The following is an 18,131-nucleotide window of genomic DNA, read 5'->3' on the forward strand; positions in this document are numbered from 1 at the left end:
CTTTTATTATTCAGTAATTAAAGATAGAACAAATCTGTGAACTTTGAGGAGAATTTAATGCAGTATTTGATAATTAAGAGTACGTCTACACTAAGAAATTAGGTCAAACTTACAGAAGTTGGTTTTTCAGAAATTGTTTTTATACAGTCGATTGTGCGTGTCCCCACAAAAAATGCTCTAAGTGCATTAAGTCGGAGGACTGCATCCACAGCAGCAAGGCTAGCGTCAACTTCCTGAGTGTTGCACTATGGGTAGCTATCCCACAGTTCCTGCAGTCTCCGCCACCTATTGGAATTCTGGGTTGAGATCCCAGTGCCTGATGGGGCAAAAACAGTGTTGCAGGTGATTCTGGGTACAACTCATCAGCTCCCCCCACTCCCATGAAAGCAATGGCAGGCAATTGTTTCGCGCCTTTTTTCCTGGGTTACCTGTGCAGATGCCATACAACAGCAAGCATGGAGCCCGCGCAGCTGACTGTCACTGTAAGTCTCCTGGGTGCTGGCAGACGTGGGACTGCATTGCTACACAGCAGCAGCTCATTGCCTTTTGGCAGCAGACTGGTAGCTATTGTGATTGTTCTCCTGGGTGCTCTTTTAATCAACCTCAGTGAGCTCAGTCAGGGGTGCTTAGGCAGACATAGGAGTGACTCAGCCAGGTCATTCCCATCTTCTGCCAAGCAGCCAGGAGATGATGATGGCTAGCAGTCATAATGCAGCATCTTCTGCCAGCCTAAATATGTAAAAGATAGATGGAGTAGGTCAAAACAAGAAATAGACCCTATTCATTTGCTTCCTCTCTCTGTGAAATCAACGGCCTGATAAACCCAGGGTTTTCAGTTCAATCCCTGAGGGGGCCATTCTGCATGACAGTTTGTGTTTCTCCTTGATGCCAAGCCACCTCCCTTTGTGGATTTTAATTCTCGGTAAGTCATGTCATCAGTCACCCCTCCCTCCATCAGAGCAGACAATTGTTTTGCGCCTTTTTTCAGCCCAGATGCCATAGCACTAGGATCATGGAGCCTGCTCAGGTCACCGTGGCAATTATGAGCTCTGTAAACACCACACGCATTATCCTGCAGTATAGGCAGAACCAGAACCTGTCAAAGCAAAACCAAGCAAGGAAGCGATGGCAGTGTGGTGATGAGAGTGATGAGGACATAAACATGGACACAGACTTCTCACAAAGTACGGGCCCCGGCAGTGTGCACATCATGGTGTTAATGGGGCAGGTTCATGCTGTGGAATGCCGATTCTGGGCCCGGGAAACAAGCACAGACTGGTGGGACCACATAGTGTTGCAGGTGTGGGACAATTCCCAGTGGCTGTGAAACTTTCACATGCATAAGGGCACTTTCCCATTTTCTAACATTGGTTTTTAGTCTACTACAACTATTGCTGTTGCCTCTTTGCCAACCATTAGCAGATGGTGCATCATTCATAGCAGGTCATTTTTCCATTTTCCAGTGCAGGTGACACAAAATCAGATAATTTCTAGTATGATTTGTACCTGTCTATTTACAGAGTGTGCACAAGGCCTGTTTCCTTAAATCTCTCATCATATTAACTTGCAGCCTCTCACCCTATTGGTGTTTTGGTCCGGGGCAATCAAATCTCTGCTTGTTCCTTCCACAAAAACCGGATCAAGAAAATATATTAAAATGGAAAAAACCTCCAAACTGGAAATGTTTTATTTACTACCACTGTGAGGCCTTCAGCAGCACTGGGTGTGACCATTTAGTAACCAGAACAGAAACAAGTGCTAACATTGCTATAAAACTTTTTTTTAAGGCATTGAAATAACTCCACTTTTCCTAAACTAATGCCTGAAGTGGATGGACTAGGCAGTGAATGACACTGTCACTTCCAGTAGCATTTGCCAGTCTTTCTGCCACCTTGGCTTGTCTCTTTCTTTTCCACTGCCCTTTGTTTTCACTCCCCCTTCTGAGTCAGACCATTTAATTTGCTTAGAGTCAGCCTAGATCACAGAGGACAGTGGTGACAAACAGGCTGTGCAACCCAGTTTTCTTACAGTGCAGGGGAAAGTTCCCTGAGCTGGGAATTTGTCATTATGAGTTCATACAGGCTGTGATTTATATCCCCTGCAATTCTCTTCCCTTACTAGAGAGAAAGGCCATGATCCCCAGCATACAAACAGTTAGAAATGAGCTGCTGTAGCCCCCTTACAACTTGTTAACAGACAGCTACTATACAGACAGTTGAAAACAGAAGATGGGTCTCTAATATGGTAATCCTAAATCTTAGCCATGCTGCCTTTCGGAATGAGTGTTCCACAACTACATAGTTGGCTGCCCACCCAGCCCCAACCACTAAGCCACATTGTCCACCTGGTACCAGGAAACAGGAGCCCTGATTTCCCATCTTCTATTGCTGTCTGGCAAATGGTCATGTAACCAAATGAGAGGGAAAATGTTTGTTAAGTCCCCCCCTCTAGTTGCAGGTCCACAAAGACCCTAGGTAGAAGTAGATAGAGGGGATCTATAAGGCAAGGTTGAACCAACCACATGATGACAGGATATAGATACATGTGAATTAATTAATTAATTAATTTTTAAATGACTTAATTCATCCAGTGAGAGAGAATCCTTTAGAGCAGATTTTTTGAGTTCATGCCACCCATGACTTTCCCAAGAGCCCTGGAGACGGGTGAAAGTAAAATTGAAAACTTAACGGTACAGGGGCAGACTCCGGCCCGCCAGGAAGGGGAGGGGCCTTGGGCAGAAGGGGCAGGGCTGGGGGTCAGCGTCCCCCAGCCAGCCCTTGGAGGCTGCGTGGCCTGTGTCGCCTGGGGCTCCAGCGGTGATTTAAAGGGCGCAGGGCCCCTGCCAGCACTGCTGCTACCGCAGCAGCAGCTGGAGTCCTGGGGCTGCTCCTTTTGCCCCCACCCTACCCCACCCCCGCTGGCAGCCTGGGGGAGGCAAAAGGGGCAGTGACGATAAAGTGCTTTTGCCACAACAGCGCTTTAAGGACCCTGCTTAAAGCACTGCCGTGACAGTGCTTTAACGTTACTGCCCCTTTTGCGCTTCTCCATCGGCAGCCCTGCTACTAGGGACCCGGCTGGGGAGCAAAAGCGGCAGCGACGTTAAAGCGGTGCCTCGGCAGCACTTTAAAGTAAGGCAGTAAGGGTTGGTACCAGCAGCCACTTTTTACTTGTAGCCCGTACCGGTCCGTACCACCTTACTTTCACCCCTGCCTGGTGACTCCTTTTCTCTGTTATTTTAACGAACACAATCATGTTTGGAGAAAGAAAAGTGGGTGAGGTCAGATCTTTTGCTGGAGCAGCTTCTGTTAAAATAAAAGGCATTGCCTCCTCACCTTGGGTCTAATCCTGGGACCAACATGGTGTCAAACATGGAGCCAGTTTGTAACACTCTCTGTGGAAGTCAGAAAGGTGCAAACACACAGAAACAATTTTATGTAAGACTAGTTTGGGTCTTTGCTATTCTGCACAATTTAAAGTATAGGCTTCTGCACAACAGGCTCTTACCCAACGGGGGAGGGGCAGTAGACAGCAAGGCCGGCTCCAGGTTTTCTGCTGCCCCAAGCGGCAAAACAAACAAACAAACAAACAAAAAACTGTGGCAGCGCGATTGCGCCACTCCACTCTTCAGAGGCAATTCAGCGGCGGGTCCTTTGCTCCAAGAGGGACTGAGAGACCCGCCACTGAATTGCCACCGAAGACCCGGACGTGCCGCCCCAATAGTGGCTGGAATGCTGCCCCTTGGTATTGGCCGCCCCAAGCACTTGCTTCTTTAGCTGGTGCCTGGAGCCAGCCCTGGTAGACAGTGTCTCTCAAATTTAATGAGAAAATCATCCAGCCCTTAATTGTTTTTTGCCCAAGGCAAGGCAGAGAGAGGGGGAGCTGCAGGGTTACTCCTCATAATGGGTTTCTGTCACATGACTGGTGCCTTCTTTTCCCAAGCAGAATCCAGGGTGGAGAGAAGTTTATCTCTTATAACAATGCTACTGCATTCCCCTCATGCCTTTGCCCCCCAAAGCTCATTGCAAATAGTCTATGTTTCATTTGGGGGAGAGGATCTGTCTGTATAACTTATTGATTTTTATTTATTATTGAGTTGCTGTGATGGAAACTTCTATATCATGAATGCCCCCCTGGATGTGTTTCCTGCCAGCCTGATGCACGTCTTCCCCAGACTCAGGACAATGGGGACTACTTAGTCATTAAACCAGAAAGCAAGAGAGAATGATGCTGTAGCCTGGTGGTTAAGGAGACCAGAGATCAGTGCCCTACTCTGGGTCTAAAAAGTAATTATTTAACCAAAGTGAGACTACTTGAATGGGAGAGCTAGAGAGAGACTCATGTCAGAGGATCCCATAGCTAGACTTGGAAAGGTTAGAGTATACTGATAAATATCAGTAAAGGTTGATTTCACTGTACACACACAAACCAATGAAAAATGAAATATTTCCATCAAGAATAATCAAAATTTACAGATAGAAAAAAAGTTAGAAAAATGCTTCTTGAGAATTTATTAAAGTTTGATATAAGGCTATTTACTTTGTAGATTTTGGCACGGGATGTTGACCATTTGTGTTTGTATAAAGCTTTTTGAATGACAGTATCTACCATCATTAAATGTTATATTAAATTATGTTAGCAACAAGAAGAAAGTCAAGGGAAGTGTAGACCCCTTACTGAATGAGGGAGGCAACCTAGTGACAGAGGATGTGGAAAAAACTAATGTACTCAATGCTTTTTTTGTCTGTCTTCACGAACACGTATGATTGGATGAATGGACTATAAGGTGGATAGAAAGCTGGCTAGATCATTGGTCTCAATGGGTAGTTTTCAATGGCTCCATGTCTAATTGGCAGCCGATATCAAGCGGAATGCCTCAGGGGTCGGTCCTGGGCCGGTTTTGTTCAATATCTTCATTAATAATCTGGAGGATGGCATGGACTACACCCTCAGCAAGTTTGCAGATGACACTACACTGGAGGGTAGGGATAGGATACAGAGGGACCTAGACAAATTGGAGGATTGGGCCAAAATAAATCTGATGAGGTTCAACAAGTACAAGCGCAGAGTCCTGCACTTAGTACAGAAGAATCCCATGCACCGCTACAGACCAGGGACTGAATGAATAGGCAGCAGTTCTGAAGAAAAGGACATAGGGGTTACGGTGGATGAGAAGCTGGATATGAGTCAACAATGTGCCCTTGTTGCCAAGGCAGCTTTGGGCATTTTGGGCTGTATAAATAGAGGGACGCGATCATTCCCCTCTATTCAACACTGGTGAGGCCTCATCTGGGAGTACTGTGTCCAGTTTTGGGCCCCATACTGCAAGAAGGATGTGGAAAAATTGGAAAGAGTCCAGCAGAGGGCAACAAAAATGATTAGGGGGCTAGAGCACATGACTTATGAAGAGAGGCTGAGGGAACTGGGATTGTTTAGTCCGCAGAAGAGAAGAATGAGGGGGAATTTGATAGCTGCTTTCAACTATCTGAAAGGGGGTTCCAAAGAGGATGGATCTAGACTGTCCTCAGTGGTAACAGATGACAGAACAAGCAATAATGGTCTCAAGTTGCAATGGGGGAAGTTAATATTGGATCTTAGGAAAAACTTTTTCACTAGGAGGGTGATGAAGCACTGGGATGGGTTACCTAAGAAGGTGGTAGAATCACCTTCCTTAGAGGTTTTTAAGGTCAAGCTTGACAAAGCCCTGGCTGGGATGATATAGGTGGGGATTGGTCCTGCTTGGAGGAGGGGGTTGCACTAGACGACCTCCTGAGGTCCCTTCCAATCTTGATATTCCATTATTCTAAATAATTATTCTTTGCTCCCCATTATTTGACAGCCTTCCCCCAACTAATTTCTTACAACTGTGAAAATCTGAATAGAGAAAATTTTTAAAAGAATGCTTAAAACCTATAATTTCAGGCAATTGTGAAAATTTTAAATCCATCAAAATTTAAAAAATGCTCCACAATAAACATTCTCTGTCGAAATTATATATATATATGATTGAATTCTGCCAAGCTTGTTACAGCTAACTGGTTACAGTGCTCCCCTAAAAGATGGAAGACCTTTGTTCAGATCTTTTGTCCCCATCCAAGAGAAGAGGAAATTGAACGTTGTGTTGGCATACTGTATGAGTACACAAGTGGGCTAAATGTTACAAGGGAGACTACAGCAACACCACTGCTTCCTCCTCTGATGGTGTTTCTTGCAAAGAATGGCCTAAGCACCTCCTCCAGGAGAGGGGTTTCCAGCTATGGATCCTAAGCGGTAGCAATTTGATGCTGGTAGCCATTTAATGAAAAAAAAAAGGACACCAGGAATGGGAGAAACTAAATTCTACTTCATTATTTCAAAAGACAAAGACAGACTCCTTCCCCAACTCCCAGCCCAGCTCAGCATACTACTTTTCATCCGCAGCACAGAGCATTGCTGCATCCAAATCCCCCAGGCACCAACAACAAAGCAGTATTTAAACATTGGTGGTTGAAAAGTGGAGAGAATCCATGAGAAACGCTGAGACCTGGACACAATAGTAAGCCTTCTGGGTACTCCTACACAGTAATAAAGGACCTGTGGCAAGGCTGCAGCTGGCCCATGTCAGCTCTTATCAGGCTTGCAGAGCTTGGGTTGTGAGACTATAAAACTGCAGCGTAGAATTTCAATCAGAAGCTGGAGCCTGGGTCCTAAGACCCCCATGAGGGGGGAGGGTGTCAGAGCCCAGGCACCAGCCCATGCCTGAATTTCTACACTGCAATTTTTAGCCTCACAGCCCAAGCCCAGCAAGCCCGAGCCAGCTGAAGCTGACTCTGAGACTCGCTGCTGCAGTGTTTTTTAATCACAGGGCAGATGTACCCTCTGACCCAAGCAAATCCAAGGAGCTTAGGTTAGAGGTTTGCAGGGTGGGATGAGTGGGGCAAAGACAGTCTCTGTTATCCCCCCACAAGACACTGGTAAATGGTGAGGGAGTGACTAGCTGGGTTTTAGGGCTCCTTGTCTCCTCTGGCCTCAGTGATGGAGGTCAGCCTGGCTTCAAGACTGGCCCAGGCCTATTGTCCTCACCAGTTTCCTTCTTACCTCTGCCCAACATCATCCTCTCAGCAATCAGGAGATACTGCCCCCTCCCCTCATCATTTCTCTTGGGGCATCATTTGTAGCTCTTTAGATTTCAGGGATGGTTTCACCCGACATTTCCTGTCACTCTCGGGCACTTGTGCAGTTAGTTCATGGTTCTCAGCCTCAGCTGGCTAGTTCTCCAGAGCAAACCTTGCAGTCTCCCATATCTGTACCCCATTCCCCCACCTTCTCCCCCTTCCGACTATCTTAAATCACTGCAGGGATCTGGCAGGAATGGCATTCAACTTTTCAGGCTAAGTCTGTCAGAACGTAAATCTAGCTCTCACTCACAGTGTCTGTGCTGAGAGATATTGATCATTATCATTGTACAAATCACACAAATATCTCATGACAAAGGGTAGAACAAGGTTAAAATAAAATTAAAAGAAGACTATTCTGGCAAATGATCATTTGTGTTGTGAAGTCCTCAACAAATCTAACTAAACTATTATCGAAAGATGTGACCAAACGGCCTTCGCAAAGACCAAAAAAACCACAATATAGGATGGACTATTAAACATGTTCACTTTCATAAACTGAAATCTCAGAGAATCTTTTAAGACTCAAAAGCAGGGAAATAAATTTGCACAATTTCTTCTGAAGTGGCTAAACCTGCTTTACTTCTTGCCTCATTATTTCAGTGTATTAGTTACAAAAGTTTTAGCACCATTGTACTAAAAGAAAGAGCAAGAAAGACAAAAAAAACCCCAAACTTCCCATTTTCAAATGATCTGCACTAGCCTAGAAAAAGCCCGGAAGCCATTTTATCAATAGATGGTGTGATAAATAAAGTGAGGGGCTAGCTCCCTTTAATGGACACCCAGCCAACCAGTTAGCTGTAAAATCCCTCTTGTTAGCTGTTCTTTACTTGTTTTACCTGTAAAAGCTTCAAAAGTCCCCCCGGTAAAGCAAAAAAGTGGACACCAGACCAAAAGAGCCATTGGGGAGTCTAGAACTTTTTAAAATGGGGAAAGAAACTTTCCCTTTGCCTGTTGCTCTCTCTGGCTGCAGGAACACCGAGCAGCAATGTTATAAGCCAGAATACTGTGTAAGGTTTGAACCCGGTATGAAAAATCATTTTCCATACCTAGCAGAACTCATTGGGATAGCGAATGTTTAGGTAGACACAATCAAGTTATTTCTTTATTTTGGCTTGTGGATCTCCTCTGTGCTAACTCCAGATGCTTTTGTTTGCTTGTAACCTTTAAGCTGAACCCCAAGAAGCTATTTTGGGTGCTTAATTTTTGGAACTGCTTTTTTTAAAATCTAGCAAAAGCCTAAGTTACAGATGTATTTTCTTCCTTTTTGTTTTTTAATAAAATTTACCTTTTTTAGGAACAGGATTGGATTTTTGGTGTCCTAGGAGGTTTGTGCATGCTGTTTGATTAGCTGGTAGCAACAGCTAATTTCCTTTAAAAGCAGCAAAGAATCCTGTGGCACCTTATAGACTAACAGACGTTTTGGAGCATGAGCTTCCGTGGGTATTCACCCACGAAAGCTCATGCTCCAAAACGTCTGTTTGTCTATAAGGTGCCACAGGATTCTTTGCTGCTTTTACAGATCCAGACTAACACGGCCAGCCCTCTAATACTAATTTCCTTTGTTTTCTTTCCCCGGGGGATGTGGGGGTGAAAGGGCTTGAGGGTACCCCACAGAAAGGAATTCCCAAGTGCTCATTCATGGCATGAAGGGTTTTGTTTGTTTGTTTGTTTGTTTGTTGCATTTGGGTGGTGGCAGCATTTACCAAGCCAAGGTCAGAGAAAAGCTGTAACCTTGGAGTTTAATACAAGCCTGGAGTGGCAAGTATTAATTTTTAGAATCCTTGCAGGGCCCCACCTTCTGCACTCGGAGTGACAGAGTGGGGATTCAGCCTTGACATGGTGGCAATGGTGGGATCATTTTGAACCAGAAGCACAGACCTCAGGTTTTTAAAAGGACACTTTTTTCCTTTTGGCTGTTTGAAAGTCAGGGAGGTTTGGGTTTTGTTTTTTTCTTTGCTGCCTGAGGGGGAACAGGCATACAAAGGATTAGCCTGCAAAGCCAATGAGTCCAACGAGCAGTTTATTTTTTTCTTTTCTAGCTTCATGGCAACAAAATAGTTAGGCTAGAGCAGGGCAGCCTGTGCATAAGGTTGAGGTCAGGCACTGAAACCCTAGAGCAGGGGTCGGCAACCTTTCAGAAGTGGTTTGCTGAGTCTCCACTTATTCGCTTTAACTTAAGGTTTCAGGTGCCGGTAATACATTTTAACATTTTTTAGACGGTCTCTCTCTATAAGTCTATATTATATAACTAAACTATTGTTGTATGTAAAGTAAACAAAGTTTTCAAAATGTTTAAGAAGCTTAATTTAAAATTAAATTAAAATGCTGATTTTATGCCGCCGGCCACTCAGCCCACTGCTGGCCTGGGAGTCTGCTCACCTAGTTTGGCAGTGGGCTGAGCGAGGCCTGCAGGACCCCGGCTAGTAAGAGACCGGCAGCTGGGACCCCAGACCGGCAGTGGGCTGAGCGAGGCCAGCGGCCAGAACCCCAGACCTGGGGTGCACATAGGAATGGAGGGGGTGCAGGAGCTCCCATTTGGTGCTCAGGGTGGGGGTGGGGCTGTGGGGGAGTGCAAGAGTCAGGGCATGGGGTGTGGGGGGCTGGGTATGTGTGTGGGTTGCAGGAGTCAAAACAGGGGCTGGAGGTGTGTGAGGGGGTGCCGGAGTCAGGGTGTTGGATTGCTAGGTATGTGTGGGGGTGCCGAAGTCAGGGCTGGGGTTGTGGGGGGTGCAGGGGTCAGGGCAGAGGGCTGGGGTGCTCAGCTCATGGAGATGCTCCCAGCACCCTGCCATGAGCGGCTCACGGCAGGGGGCTGGAGGGGATATGCCCTGATTCTATCCCTTTCCCCAAGGCCCCATCTGTCCCCACCTCTTCCCTGCCTCCTCTCTGGAGCAGCGAGTACTCTGTGGCTCTGCTCCCCCTCCCCCTCACAAGGAAGATCAGCTGATCAGCACAGGTAAGGTGAGGAGGAGAGTCAGGAAAGCACCACCCTGGGGGAAGAAGCAGTAGAGAGGGAGCTTGGCTGCTGGAAGGACAAAGCTTCTGCCTCCTGCCCCCCACCAGGAGAGAGCAGTGGGCAGAGGGGCTGAGTGGGGCCGGACCCCAGTGGGCAGCAGGTAGCAGCATGCCATTAAAAATTGGCTCACGTGCCATCTTTGGCACAAGCGACCAGGGAGCTTAGCGACCAGGAGCTGCTAACAGGGAGTTTCGGAAGGGGAGTAGGAAGGGAGTGGTGGTCCCTTGTCGGTCTCTTCTGTGACCCATTGGTCCCCTGAACATATAAACCAAGCCACATCCAAAACCTTTCTGTTTAAAGCAGAGCAGAGCGGACAGGGAGCTGCAGACAGGAATTTGAGAGAGTTTGACAGAGGGAGGCTTATGATGGTGAGGAGGACCCGCAACACCTGTGGCAGCACTGCTTCTGTCTCCTCCACCTGCGCCTGTAGCCAGACAGAGCACCAAAGCATGGATGCTTTTACCCAGATTCTGTGTAATCAATATGACGTTTTGCGGTTTTAGCCTTTATAAGCTTGGTGAAAATTGTAAGGGACAGAGCAGTTTTTCCCATTGCATGGGATTTTCTGTCTCTCCCTGTGTGCATACTTGTACTCTTGTTTTATCAATAAAGGTGCCTCGACCTGTCTGACCAAAATCGAATAGGTGGTGGTCTTTTCCACAACAATTTGGGGGCTCGTCCGGGATTCCACAGGTGACTCCCCTGGACCGAAGGACCGCGGACGGCTTCCTCCCACACCCCGGGCCCACCTAATAGGTAAGAGACCTTTTGAAATCTCTATTGGGGTCTGGAGAGGGACCAGCCTGTAGGCTCCGGCTAGGGGTAAGTCACAAGCTGGAATCGAACTTTTTATTTCAGACAGGCCTGATGCCCTTTCTCGGAGGTTCTTAAGGGTTTTCAAGGTTCTTAAAGTCTTAAGGTATATGTCAAGGTTCTTAGGGGTCGTTCCAAGGTTCTTGAGGTCTTAAGTCTTAAAGGTATCGCTGGCAGCCCATGGACCGCGCTTCTTTTGGTCCGGTGAGTCCTGATCCGCTCTTGGGCTCGTACGCCCTGGGAGTTGATCGGGGATCCCCTTCCTACCAGGATTGGTGGGGACCCGGGTTTTGAGGTTCTTGCCTTGACAGCTGTGTCAAGAACGTGCCTGTGTGTGTGAGGGCCAAGCGGCCAGTGTGAGTGACAGCTGTGGGAAGACGCCCCGAGCCTCCTGCGAAGCGAAAGCTCGTGACCGGGAGTGTCTCAAAAGCAATCCCCACAGCTGAGCTTGGAGAGACTGTGAAGCTTCCCAGTTGGCAGGCCTTGGTAAGTGGCTATCCAGCTGAGGTGCGTGCATGTTTCCTGTCCTTTTTCCCTTCCCTTTCCATGACCTATGACCCTGTGACCGCTCTTCGAGTACTGTCTTTTTAAAGGACCGCAGGGTCCCTTTCTTTGCCCTCCGGAGCCATAAGCTCCCTTCCCTTCTCAGAGAGAAGGGGAGCCCCGGGAAACCGCACCGCTGATCCGATAGCTGCAGAGGCACCATTGGCTTGAAGGCTGGTGCTCTGGGCTGACGAGAGGCGTGCGGGGACCACGGGCTTTCCATTAGGGTAAAAGTCCCTAAGGAGGCCTATCCCCCTTGCCTTTTCCCTTGTAGGTCTCCAGCTGTGGTTCCAGCCCACAGGAACCTACCCCTTTGCCCCTGCCAAGGGCAGGAAAGAGGCCATTGGTGATAGAACCGTGGCAACCCTAGTAAGCATTCCTTTGTGTGTGTGGCTTGAGTAAAAGCTGGCTGAAGTAAATATGGGAACTGTTGGATCCAAAGACATCCCAGTCCCGCCTAAAGGCACGCCTGCAGCATATATGTATGTACATTATAGTCCGTTAACATGTAAATACTTAAACAACTGGAATTGGTATACTAGGCATGATCCAAAATTGCAATTTCCCTTAGAAGGGAGTTTTGACCCTGCTAGGGTCGCGTACCTGCGGGGAGCACTTCTTGCTACCACCAGCGCACAGGGGGATCAATATAATGAATTTTTTGAATGGTATGGTGAGATGAAAAAGCGACACCATGAATCCCAAGTCAGGGGTCTTAAGGATACCCAGGAAAAACTAAAGGGTAAACTGAAAGAGACACAGGAAAAATTGGTCCTAGCCCAAGACATGTTGAGCCAACCTAAAGCTGACTCAACCCCCCTTTATCCTTCGAGACCGTGCCCAAAGGCTCCGGCCACGAAACCTGTGCCTCCAGCTCCATCTAGCGACTTAATTGACCTGTTCATAGAGAGTAGACAATGGCCCACCCCTCTCCCGTATAACCAGTCGGGATCCCAAGACAGCCCCCCAGACCGGGCGGGGGGGATCTTCAGCTGCGTCCCAGTCTCAGAGGGAACAGCCCCATTCCTCCTCACAAGAAACCTCCGGGACTCATCCCCAACCCCTGAGTCATCCAAAAGCTCGGCCTCAACATCCCAACAACTAAGAGACATCTCTGAGCTATCCCTGGAGGTGGACAAAATGATAGCGGGAAGTGTTATAGGTCAAAGCCTAGGGGAAGAATTGGACTTACAGCGCCTATCCCAAAAGTTATCTCTTATAGAAGGCATCGTAACATCAACACCTTTACAATCTACAGGGCAACCCTCCCTGATTTCGCCTCCTGCCCACCATACCTGGGCCTGTTACCAGGACCTTGCAAAACGAGCACGAGAGTTACAGGAAAAATACAGCCCCCCAACCAAAAAATTTGTATTGCCCTTGCGAGAGTTACCAGGACCTACAGGACTGGTAACTGTACATGCCCCCTGGTCGCCAGGGGACCTATATAATTTGGTTGATAAATTCCCAAAAATTAGGGAAGACCCAGTTAAATTTCAAGAACAACTAAGCATGGTAATTCTGTGTTATAACCCTAACTGGGCTGATATGGACCAGCTCCTAAGAGCGGTGCTGCCCAAGGAGACGCTTAATCGACTTTTCCAAAAAGCCGCCTGGCCAGACAATGAGGCAGGTATTGCCCCTCTCGGACTACCACAGCACAGGGAAAATTTGGTCAGGGAAGTCCTCTCGATCTGCCCCAAGAAAACTGATTGGATAAAAATACATGCCTGTAAACAAGCTAAGGGAGAAAACCCAGCAGATTATATAGAACGTCTAAAACAAGTATTTGAACGGTACTCGGGGATAGACAATGCTGAAAACACTGCCAGACAAGCAGTGGTGGCCGCTTTTGTGCAGGGCCTTCTGCCTAAAATTAGCGAGCAATTAAAAGTTACCCTTGTTGATTGGGAAGGAAAGGACTTAGAAAGTATTCTAGCTGTGGCACAACACTTTTACAGACAATTAGAAAGAAAAAAGGATGAAACAGAATCCAGGCTTATGGCCCTGCAACTTCAAACCATGCAGGACACTGGTAAAAGGCTTCCCAAACGTAACCCGGCACCAGGGACGGCAGAAGGAGGACCCCTGCCTGGGATGGGTGCCCCCCCAAAACCCGGTGCCTGTTTTTCATGTGGCCAAGAAGGGCACTGGAAAATCGACTGCCCTCAGAAAAAGAGCTGCGCCTACTGTAAACAGGAAGGCCACCTCATAAGAAACTGTCCTACACGCCCTCCTAAGCGCTTCCCGCGTCCTGGAGGCGTCCCAACCCAAGCCCCTATCTTTAGTTGTCAGTCAGACCCCGACCTAACCCTGCCTCCACCTGACTACTGACTAGGTCAGGAGACTGCTAACGTCATCGCCCCACTCCTGTCCGTTGATCAAACCGGTCCTACGGTCTCATGCCAAATAAATGGTATTGCTACCCCCTGCTTAATAGATACTGGAGCTTCACTTTCTACTTTAAGGGCTCAGGAATTCCCATCTGTACCCCTCTCTCAGGAGGTTGTAAATGCAATAGAGGTGGGTAACACACCTATACCCCACCCTGTCTTGACCCCACTCTCTGTCTCCATTGGCCGCCTTTCGGCTCAGCATGCCTTTCTCCTCAGTCCGTGTTCCCCTGTCAACTTACTGGGAAAGGATTTGCTGTGTAAATTAAACTGTACCATTTTCTGCTCCCCCGATGGGGTCTTTTTGGAAGTACCTGAACCTGCTCAGAACGAGGTCCTGGCTCTCCTACAAGAGGAGCCAGCACCTGTGGGGGACACCGATTCCAGCGCTCCCTTGTTGCAACAGGAACTGTTGGCCAAGGTCTCCCCCACACTATGGGCTGAGCATGCCAACCAGGTTGGGCGTATTGGCTCTGCCCAGCCGGTTGAAATTCGTTTGAACCCAGCAAAGCCTCTTCCCAGAATTGAACAGTATCCGTTGTCTAAGCAAGCCGAGGATGGAATCCGTCCTGTAATTACGGCCCTGCTTGAACAAGGAGTCATTGTGCCCACTGTTAGTAAATGTAACTCCCAGATTCTGCCTGTGCGTAAACCTGGTAAGCAAACCTGGCGGTTTGTCCAACACCTCCGAGCTATAAATGCTGCGGTACTTCCCACCTTCCCTGTGGTCCCAAATCCTGCTACAATTCTCTCCTGCATTCCCCCCACCACTCAGTACTTTTCTGTAATTGATTTGTGCTCTGCTTTCTTCTCTATTCCAATCCATGAAAATAGTCAATATTTATTTGCCTTTACTTATCAGGGGTTCAAGTATACCTGGACCCGGCTACTGCAAGGCTATACTGAGTCTCCTACTATTTTCTCTCTCATCTTAAAACAAGATCTGGATAACATTCGGTTCCCAATGGGGTCCGTCCTAATCCAGTATGTAGATGACCTATTACTAGCATCTAATTCTTTAGAAGCTTCAAAAACTGACACACTGATTTTGCTCCAAGCCTTAGCCCAAAAGGGTCATAAGGTATCAAAAGCTAAGTTACAACTTTGTTCTTCTGCAGTTCACTATCTTGGACATGATATCTCAGCAGGCAAGCGAGGCTCGTCATCCTCACGCATCCAGGCTATCCTCAAAGTGCCCAGACCTATCACCAAAAAGCAATTGCGAGGATTCCTTGGGATGGCTGGCTATTGCCGGCAGTGGATTTCAGGCTATGCTTCCCTTGTTCACCCCTTACAAAATTTGACCCAGAATAAAAGCCCTGATCCCATTCCCTGGACTAGCAGTGCAGAAGAAGCATTTCTGCAGGTCAAAAGTGCCTTGGCCCAGGCTCCCACTCTGGGCCTCCCTGATTACAAAAAACCTTTCACTCTCTTTTGTCATGAAAAGGAGGGTATGGCTCAAGGGGTCCTTACGCAGCTACCTGGAGATAAGCACAGTCCCGTAGCTTATTTTAGCTCCACGCTGGATCCCATGGCTGCGGGTCTACCCCCATGCCTCAGATCTGTAGCTGCTGCTGCAATGCTTGTGGAAGCTTCCGCCTCTCTGGTATTAGGAAGCCCTTTATCTGTGGCTGTTCCCCATGCTGTCACTGCACTCCTTACCAAGGGTAAAACTCAGCATCTCTCAAATTCCCGACTTACTAAATATGAAATGCTCCTCTTGAATGCCGCTGATGTTACTTTAACTAGGTGTTTGGTACTGAATCCCGCCTCCCTCTTGCCCACACCAAAAGATGGTGAACCGCATGATTGTCTCTCTGTAATTGCTGAACTTTCTGCCCCTAGACCTGATTTACAAGATGTTCTCCTACAGAGCCCTGAATTAATCCTCTTTGTTGATGGCTCTTGCCTTCGAAATTCGGCTGGCCAACTTGTAGCAGGATATGCTATGTGTGATCTGCATGGCGTTTTAGAAGCCTTCTCTCTTCCACCAGCTAAGTCCACCCAGGTGGTGGAGTTAGTCGCTCTTACTAGAGCCTGCCATTTGGCAACCTGAACTTCTGTTACTATTTATACTGACTCTAGGTATGCCTTCGGGGTCGTGCATGATTATGGGCAGCTATGGAAATATAGGGGTTTCCTTACTTCTAGCGGGACACCCATCCGTAATGGCTCATATGTTAGTGCTTTATTATCTGCTCTTCAGCTACCTTCAGCCATTGCTGTTGTGAAATGTCTGGCTCACCAAACTCCCTGTGATGATGTTACACACGGAAATGCCCTGGCAGATGCTGCTGCCAGACAGGCGGCCCTTTCCAGGTCTCCGGCCCCCTTTGAAGCGGTTCCTCTCTGTGTGCTCCAGCCTCCCTCAGCAGCCGCCTCCCTGTCAGACCTTGTGGAAATGCAGGAGTCGGCATCTGAGGAGGAGAAACAGAACTGGGAACAGTGCAATTGCTATCTGCATCCAGACGATGCCTTGTGGTGTGCCCCAGATGGTCGCATGGTTGCGCCCCTGGCCCTACTTCCCTACCTGGCCCGTGTGGCCCATGGATTGGCCCATATCGGCAAGGAGGGAATGATTGCTTCTGTGGCCCAATTTTGGTTTGCTCCAAAATTTTCAAGTGTGGCCCAACAATACTGTCATTCTTGCCCCATCTGTATGGTCCATAATAGTGGGCAAGCGGTGCGCACCACTCTGGCAGCGCATCCTCCACCATGGGGTCCCTTTGTAAATAATCAAATTGATTTTATCAGTCTGCCAAAATGCTGTTCATACGAGTATGTCTTGGTTTGTGTCTGTATGTTTTTAGGCTGGGTGGAAGCCTATCCTTGTGCTAAAGCAGATGCAATAACAGTTGCAAAGAAACTATTAAGGGACTTCATTCCCCGGTTTGGGCTTCCCGCCTCAATAAATAGTGATGAAGGCACCCATTTTACGGGGCAAGTCATGAAGCAGGTTTGTAAGGCACTCAACATTGAGCAACATCTACATTGCACCCACCATCCTCAGAGTGCGGGAGCAGTGGAACGGAAAAATGGGGATCTAAAAAACAAACTGGCCAAACTGTGCGCTGAGACAGGCCTTAAATGGCCAGACGCCCTGCCCCTGGTCTTAATGCAAATGTGAAATACCCCTATGAGAAAAAACGGCTTGTCTCCACATGAGATTCTCATGGCATGGCCCATGAGAATGTCTGTTTCCCCACCTCTGCTCCCCAGCCAAACCGACTTACAGTTAAATGATGATACAGTACTAACATATTGTAGGGCACTAATTCGTCATGTCAGGTGTGTTCATTCACAGGTACAAAGTGCCCTGCCGGATCCTGCGGGGACTGCATGCTATCCATTGCAGCCTGGAGATTGAGTCTGCTGTAAACTCTTTCAGCGCAAGTCGTCCCTGGAACCCTGGTGGAAGGATCCGTACCAGGTGTTGCTGACTACGCATACTGAGGTAAAGTGCCAGGGACTTCCCAATTGGATCCACGCTTCACACTGCAAGAAGGTCTCACCACCTTTGGACTCTGCCAGTGTTTCTAGTGTTCCAACAGATCAAACCCAACCAACAGGAACACCTCCCCAGCCTACCGTACTATCAGACACACCTAAACAAAAATCCAAGTATAACCTGAGGACTTGAAAAATAAACTGAGGAAATCCAGGTTATAAACTCTGCCGCTTTGCCATTACAATGACCCCTCCGAGGGCTAAAATCAGAAGATTGGCCCACACATCCCACGCGACTTTTCCAAGGACTGCACAAAGAATTATAATCACGCAAACAGACATGAGGCACCGGACACTGAAATGGATCCTTTGGCTTATAGCTGCAATTATAGCCCTTGTGTTGGCTACGAATCTGACTCTTTGGATTCTTTTGCATTTTTATCACAAACCTGATACTGCCTTTGCTACCAAAACATGGCAATCATCTAGAACATGGTCAAAGGAGGGCTTAAACCTTCCCCTGGCCCCAAGCAACAAAAGAACCATCCGGTCCGTATCGGGGAAAAAGAAACCTCTTATCATTGAGGATGTTAAAAATTGGCCATGGTATAAAAGGCGGTACATAATGTGGTACCAAGGGGGAACTTGTGGTAATCAGGCTTGGTCATGCGGGATAGACTGGATATTGGGTTTTATTCCTTCAACCAGTGCCTCTAAGCCGGTTCAAGTCCCCTGGCCATGTCAAACCATCCCTGAATTGCTAGT

Source organism: Gopherus flavomarginatus, chromosome 12 (assembly GCF_025201925.1).
Source record: "Gopherus flavomarginatus isolate rGopFla2 chromosome 12, rGopFla2.mat.asm, whole genome shotgun sequence".
NCBI classification, from domain to species: Eukaryota; Metazoa; Chordata; order Testudines; family Testudinidae; genus Gopherus; species Gopherus flavomarginatus.